The sequence below is a fragment of the Cariama cristata genome, unplaced genomic scaffold (genome assembly GCF_000690535.1).
Source record: "Cariama cristata isolate BGI_N322 unplaced genomic scaffold, ASM69053v1 scaffold18281, whole genome shotgun sequence".
Lineage (NCBI taxonomy): Eukaryota > Metazoa > Chordata > Aves > Cariamiformes > Cariamidae > Cariama > Cariama cristata.
In genome coordinates, this window is record NW_009600035.1 from 1744 (window position 1) to 10297 (window position 8554).

Consider the following 8554-nt stretch of genomic DNA (forward strand, 5'->3'; position numbering starts at 1 on the left):
GAGCCGCTTTCTAACCACTCTTCCCCAGGCTGTAACGCTGCAGGGGGTTTTTGTGGCTGAAGTATAGGACCTGGCGCTTGTTCTTGTTGAAACTCATGCCGTTGGTCTCAGCCCATCGACCCAGCCTGTCCAGGTCCCTCTGCAGAGCCTTCCTACCCTCCAGCAGATTGACACTCCCATCCAACTTGGTGTCATCTGCAAATTTACTGAGGGTGCCCTCAATCCCCATGTCCAGATCATCTATAAAGATGTTAAACAGTACTGGCTGCAAAACTGAGCGCTGGGGAACACTGCTAGTAACTGGCCGCCAACTGGATTTAGCTGCATTGACCACAGCTCTCTGGGTCTGGCCATCCAGTCAGTTTTTTACCCATTGAAGAGTCCACCCATCTAAGCCATGAGCAGCCAATTTATTTAGGAGGATGCTGTGGGAGAATGTGTCAAATGGTTTACTGAAGTCTACGCAGACTGAGGATGTAGCTTTTCCCTCATCTACTAAGTGTGTCACTTTGCCATAGAAGGAGATCAGATTGGTCAAACAGGACCTTCCTTTCATAAATCCATGTTCGCTGGCCCTGATCCCCTGATTTTCTTGCATGTGCCATGTAATGGCACTCAGGATGATCTGTTCCATAACTGCCCGGAACCAAGGTAAGGCTGACAGGCCTGTAGTTCCCCAGATCGTCTTTCCGACTGTTCTTGTAGATGGGCATTACATTTGTTACTTTCCAGTCTGCTGGAACTTCTCCAGTTAACTGGGACTGCTGGTAGATGATTGCGAGTGGTTTGGCAAGTTCTTTTGCCAGTTCCCTCATTACTCTGGGGTGGATCCCATTGGGGCCCATAGACTCCTACAGAAGGGATGGAGAAGGTGAGTATTCTTTCTGGGTTTTGCCTCTCTAGGCTGGTCTCAAGAAAAAATTGAGCTGTCAAAGCAATGCGTATTGCCTGACATAGCAAGATCTTGGTTTTAAATCTCAAAAGTGTGCCCACTAGCTAATGTTTTTAAGAGGCCTCATTGCCAGCAGAGATGGAAAAGGATGAACTGCTTCCAAAGCTTCCATAGACATAGCTGCAACAACTATACATCATCAAAAAACCTCTAATTCCAGGATGGGTCCGAGTTTGTGCTTGGAATCGCACATCTACCGGGTGTAGACAAAAAGCTGAAATTGACTTTTCAGTCTTTGGATTTACCTCCACTGGTGAAGGCTGGCCTTAGGCTCGAGTTCTTCCCATGCAGGTGGGTAGTTTCAACATCTTCCTATTGCAGTGAGAAAGATGAAAAGTGACACATCACAGAAATGTTTAAGAATGCAAAATAATGATTGCACCTTCATATAAACAAAGCAAATCCTTGGACCATTTGCCCTATTCTCATCAAGTCCTCATTTAGCTTCTCTCCATAAATGAGTTATTTAACAGTAATTATGTTCTCTTGGAATGAACAGTTCCTGTTCACATTTGTGCTTTAGCCAATTACATATCACAAGGATGTAAAATAGGATACCTGCCTTTCTGTGGGCCCTTGCTCCTGCCTCCCCCTTCTCTTTTCCTAATGCATGGATACCTATGGCAGCATCTGCCTTAATTTCTTTATTCCTTTTAACTAGTGCTGGAGAAGAGATGGAGGACAGTTAGCAGCTGTGTGTACAGAAAACATCCTGACAGTCAGAAATGACTTGCGGGAAGAAGGGAGTTTCAAAGATCTTAATGAAAACACCAGTTGCAGGCTGATTCACTAAGCAGTTACTGGATGCCATCTCAGTAGCATGTTACTTGGTGAAAATATATTTGGAATGTCTGGTAGTGTCTTTGCACTAATTTGGAATAGAGAATTTCAGCAGGGCTGTTAAAAGTGCAATAGTGGCTATGCCAGATTAGACTCAAGATCACTCCAGCTAAGAAATCTTTCGCCAGTAGCAAATGCCCACAGTAGAACCAGGACAAACATGTACTCCCCTGTATACCTTTCCCAGTGATTCCAGTGACATTACCAAAAGCAGTGGGTTTTATGGGAAACTGTTAACATGCTGCTCACAGGATTTCTCTCATGATTGCAGTCTCAGAGAACATCACATCAATACGGGCTATGTATTTGTGACTGCCAGGCAAGACTTCAGCACACTGAAAGATGGATTTGCAGAGTCATTTTCATCTTTCTGAAGTGAAACTTCCCACTGAAAGGAAAGCTAGCTCCAAATAAAATTTAAATGTTATAAAAGATCCAAACAAGATGTTACTGACTTATTCGTTTAGGTCCCCTTTATTAACTGGTTTCTGGTTCAGGGTACACAGTTGTCCCTTTTATGCTCTCACTTTTGCTAACTGGTAAAGACACTTGAAGCTACAGATAGGTATAGTAGGAATTTGAATTGAAAGTAGTGCTGGCTGACTGTAAAGTGCAAATACTTTTAGTAAGACAGTCTGATAAAAATACAGATGCACATGTTGATTACTTAATTTCTACTAGACCAATGTTTCTACTTAGGACTTATTTTAGTAAAATTCAAATGCAATGAAAATGCAGGAAATCAGTTGAGTAAAATGACACTATTTTACTGAAGTTGCTGGATATGTATGGAAAGATTAGAATGTGCTTTGCATTTAAAACTGATTAAACTGTTAAGATGACATTCATCTCATATGTAACTGTACAGCCTCTAAGATGTTAGAACTCACAGGTCTTATTTCCCAAACTGCTAGTAAGAATTAAGCATGAGAAGCTAAGAGAAGTCCAGTGGTCTTCTCAATACTAATACTGAATTATGAACTTTTCCATACTTGTAGAGGGCACAGCTGTCAAACTGCCTGAGAAATTTCAGCAACCTGTACTTGGTACTTACACATTTACTTCCTTCAGCCATTTCTATCTTTAAAACTTTTGCAGCAAATGTACTAAGTAGTTTCTTATTTACATTTCTTATACTACATGTTGGCCTTGTTTCAAAGTGTCAATTTCAGTTAGCTTAATTTTTCAGACAAAAGAAGCAAAAAGCAAAGTACTGGATTCTAAAATAAATCTGTGATGTTAGGCAGGGCAATTTGTGAGTTGTGTGAAAGAAAATGTATGCAAAGTGATTAGTTAAAACTTGGTACATGTTTTTTTTGTGCGATTATATATCCATACCACAGGGGACTATTTCCTACTATAATGATCAGCAACAGTCATAGTATACGCAATAGAAAATACCTTAATTTCCCAGTGGATATATATCTGAATAAACACGTCTTTTTTGTGACAAAGTCTTTGGGGCAGCAGAAGACTAAGTTTCCTTTACAAAAGAAAAAGTATTACTGCTTTGAATCACTGCACAAAAATGCAGCTACATTTTATATCTGAAGTGCTAAACTAGGAACATCAGCCATATTACACTGTGAACGTCAACGTTACCGGGTATAGAAAAGAAAGATTTAAGACATCAGAGTTTAAAAGGGAAAAAACAGGTTTATTTCATGCAGTTTACAATACACTAGTGTTATGAAAAGGAGGTTAAAAAAATATCCACACACATTTTCATTGTATGTTTGTTTTAAAAATGATGGCTAACTGCAACCATCTTCAAATGATTTGGGAAGCCGTAGCAGATTTTTACCCAGGGAAATTCCATGGATTCAGTTTCTTGTCTATGTCTGTGCTAAGAGTTTTGGCTAATGCAAAAGCATTAAAACCAGATCAAAACTCAAACTTTGCTGCAGTAAGAACACTTCAGAGATAATGAATTGGCACAAAATAAAGTGTAATTCCTAATCCACTATCCAGGAAATAACATGGTGCAAGTATGGCCACTTGGATATTAACACAAATAGCTGGCGCACAACTAATTTTGAGACCAGTGATTTGAGGGAAAAGGAAAAAAAAAAGAAAGAACTGGGCAGGTGGGCCTAGAGAGTCCATAGCAAATAGATTTTTCTAGCTAAGCTCAGATGAGGTTCAGGACAGAAGCAGGTGGAAACAGTTGCCATTTGATACTCCTTCAGTTTGGTGATCTTGTTTCAGTTCCAGGTAGACAGGTTAGCAACATTTCTCTTACAGTGCCTTAGCACTTTCTTCATCCTAGCAAGTACACATGAGCCAAGTTAAGTTTGAGTAAAGTTGTGCATAAGCTTTTGGAAAAATCTTCAAAAGGAGCAAGAATCATGTACATAAATACATTAACTCTTACATTTCAGATGACCATGCCTGGAAATCTCAACCAGTGTTAAGCCAGGTCAAAATTTAGGCTCAGCTTTCTAAGGCAAGGGGAGCACTGTCACAGAACCTCCTTCCCTTCCACCTACCCTCAAAGTAGCAAAATAACTGTTTAGAAAAGTTTCTCTCATTACAGTAGTTATTAATACACAACATTCTGAGGAGAACCCTTAGAGGGGCCCAGAAAGCTATGTTTGCAGGAGTATCTATTTACTGAACTTCTGAGAAGTTTATGCCTTGGTAGACCTTGCTAAAGTAAAGGACAGCTAAGTTGCAATGAAATGTTCATTGATAATTTCCTGGGGCAGAATCTTCCTCAAAGTCTCTCTATTGCCAGTGCTGTTCATAGAAGTTGTTAGATTTCAGCATAGGCAATAATAAACTGGCAGGCAAATGTACTGTCTTCTCTAATGTATTCCTTACCAAGCTGGATACCAAAATTCCAAGCCATATATGAACACTTATATCTGCAATGGGTTCAGCCATTTGTAAAAATAATTTAGAGTCCGTGAGTTGAAAGAAAAACAGACTAGCTGCTTTTTAAACTTCCTATGTCTCTGGAACTTCAAAGTATCCCTGGAAAGGATTTTAGCCCTTAGCATTTCTGCACTGAAAATGGAAAGAGTTCCTTCTGTCTGATACTCATTTAGGCAAACTGAACAATAAGATCTATTTAGCCCTTTAAAGCCTCAGCTCAGTAAGCAGCCTTTAAAGACAGCTCCTGATTGTTGTGAGCCAAAAGAAAGAAAAGTTACATGACACTTAGTTCAGAGAGCCTTACACACTTCTTTTTAAACTGAATATTTATACTATTTTAGAAATCAATAATTCTATATACAAACCCAGGTAAGATCCTGAGATTGTCTTTAAAGCTGGAGATAACTGCAGTCTAAACTGTAACGAAGTAACAGGCAGCATCCTCAGACTGTATGTATTTTGGTGCTGTGTTAGAAAAGACACTTCTCCAAAGACCACTCAAAGTTTTAATCCTACTATCCTGAGCTAAGAGGTACTGCTAAAGACATAACAAAATCTTATCTCTTTTCAAGGGCCCCACCTTTCAGGACTGGTTGAAGAAGTTAATTTGAAAAACTTGAAAGATGCTTTTGATGTGGTGAGAGAGAATAAAATAGGAGAATGACAACTTCTGATTTTATCACATCTCAAGTGAACAAAATCCCAGGCTTCATCTCCAGACTCTCTTTCACTTGACTTCAATCTCCATGAAAAGCCCAATACTTCACTTTTCTCTCAGTACTTCTCAAGGAATATATTCCCAGTATACCTGAATGATTGGACAACACACATTATAATCGAGTTTCTAGGTAATTTCATTCAATCAGATACTATTGCATTTTTGCATTCCAAGTTCATTTTTGTAATACTAACAAAAATTGTGATTTTTAATTAATGTGTGTTAATTTGCTGGTGGTAGCTCTATACAGCTCAAAAAGAGACTGACACTCTCAACAATCTCAACACATTCACAGAATATAGTGTTCTGTTCTGAGAAGCAGTTTTCTGAAAACACAATCATCCTACACAACAGGCTTGTTCTCTAAGCATACCTGCAATCAAGTTTTCTTTTGTTTAATCTGCTAGAAGTTTTCATTTTTCTCCTGAAAAAACACCTCTCAGAAAAAGAGGAAATTGATTCAATTTTGGTATCTTCAGGAAATAATGAATCTAATCAATTTCTAATCAATCATAACTGTGCGTTCACATTGTTATTGTCTAAAGAAAATCTGAAGACAAAAAAAGTTGGATGGATACATTGAGCTCAATTTCTTAAGAAATATCTTTTACTAATGCTACAATGAAAGATGAAAAGAAATTTTACCATTACAAGAAACCTAGCTGAGTTTGAAAAAAACACAGTACATTTTCCAAATTTTCTGAGTATATGATTCTGAGGACCGAAAGTTTAGTACAGAATTAATATAATGCTTCTAAATACAATCAGGCCTTTGATACACAATTAAATTACTGTGGGATAACAAAATGGAATTAGCCATAATCTATGGAAACCCCACAGTCAGTGGGAAAAAATACCAGGTAACCTTTTGCCTTTTATTTAAAAAATCTATTTCACATTTACTGTGGTGGGAGCTGCTGAGTTAGACTATACTTTTGGACAGTTATTATGGACCAGGAGACATTCATATCTTAGAGGCCTCAGAATGACTTGATCATTACAGATAAACTCTGATTTAATTGCTGCTAGAAGAAGTCAAAAGTATTTAATATAAAAATGTCATCTCCGATACAAAAAATTAGCCTCTAACAAAACTTAAGGCCAACAGTGTGCTGTTTCCTAACACAAAGCCAGAAATTCCTACAGTAAATTTGAACTTCTCAATTTTTAAACAAGTTTTGCAAGTTTGTCACGTAAAAGCCTTTAAAGAATTTCACTGAAAATCCACTAATCCTCTGCTGAAGTAACCTCCTGTCCCATGGACAACATGCCAAACAACTTCACTGAATATTCATATAGCAAAATAGTAGAAAGTTAAGTCTTTCATGGAATTTACATTTTCATGAGAGGTCACCTTGATTAACTGTTATGTTTTGAGACCTCTCCTCCCTTCCTGCTTTATTTCCTTCTGCTATGATCTCTTCATGCTCAGGATCTTAAATTCTAAGCTGGAATACTGTTTTGATTTAAGAATAGAGGAGCTGTGCAAAATTAGAGTTCACATCAAGGGCTTTTGCAGTATAGCTTTTCAACTACAACCCCCTAATGAACCCATCAGCTTTACATAGTCATAGGCAGCTCTCTTGAGGTGAATACTCTCCAAATGACAGAGAAGAAACAAAGGACTCCAGTTTAAACTGTATTGGTACATTACCTCATCCTGCAAGATCTTAACAGACAAAGCAATGTTTGCAAAACCTGGTGGTGTAGATTGGACTCTAATGCAATTACCTTGTTACTGTAGCTAACTTTATTTGAAATTACAAGAGTCAAATAAAAAGAAAACAAACTTATTTAGCGATCAATTCTTAACGCCTTGAAAAAGGCATACAGTAGCACTTCCATCTGTCTGAAAGCCTCACATGTTCACAAAAATTAAAGCAATAATGACATTACCAAGAACAGGAAAGTAGTTAGTTCAGGTGGTCTCAAACAACAGCATATTTAAAATAATTTACAAGGTACCTGCCCATTAAAGTTATTTGTTTTGTTGTTTTTTTTTTTCCTTAAAATCTTTGTGAGGTATTGGAAACAAAGTACAAAATGATTAACCACTTATTTCCCCAAAATTTGCTACAACACGGATACAATGTAAACTAGATTGCAAGTAGTATCACCATAAAAGCATGTTTTTAAACTGAAAATACTCCAGTGAAAAAAACATACTGAGAAAAACCCACTCTTTTACATGTTCTAAATTTGTTCATTTTGCTTAGTTTGTTACTCATGCTCTGCTGCTGTCATTCTTGAAAATTTCACTTCATGACATAAAATATTCTGTCTTTTTTGGGTTAAATAAGAGATACAGCAAATGCTGATTCAGAAGGATCATTGTAAAACTGGTATTTTAGGCATTAAAATCCACTTAGGCCAATGCTGAATTACTCTGTAGAGCACATCAAGAAAACAAGAAACATGGTTGGCTGCAATTCCATGAGCTAGGGAGCTCAGAGAACTCGGTGGAGTCATACTGTTTAAAAATATAGCGACTACTGCAGCAGAGGAAATGTTTTAATACGTAGTTAACACAGACAACTGTTACGCTTATTTTCAGATACACAAAATAATCTGTTACTATTTAGGGGAAATTTGAGTGCTAAATTTAAGCTGATAAAATATGGGTGCCTAAAAAAGTACAAAAGTATAAACATTTCCACCTACACAATTACATTTTTAGTAAATTCAATTCATTTTTAACATCTTAAAAAAAAGATAAACATTTTATGTGTTGTTGTGGAGGGGCCAGCAGCTTCCTGTGCAGACCACATCCAAGTTGCAAAATGCATTACAAACCCTTTCAAGCATTAGACGCATGGACAAAACATTTAGCCCATTGCTTAACCTGCTTAGTAGAAATGTTTTGTACAAACTGTTTCTGCCAAACTTTTATCAATGTAAAATAAGTTATCCAAAAAAAATAAAAGTAGACCCTGGGTGTTTGAAAATCAGGCTTTTGTGTAAAGGATTACCTAGCATATATGCATAAATTCTGAAGTTACCAAGAATGAAAACTTTAGAATTCAAAACAATCTTGTAGCTTTTTGAAACTCCCTTCCACTGCTTTCGTAAGAGTTATATACTGTCAATTTCCTTAAGTGTTTTAAAGATGTGCTAAAGATTTTGCTCAAAACATAGTGTATTAAAAAAAAGCTCCAGTCTTGTGTATT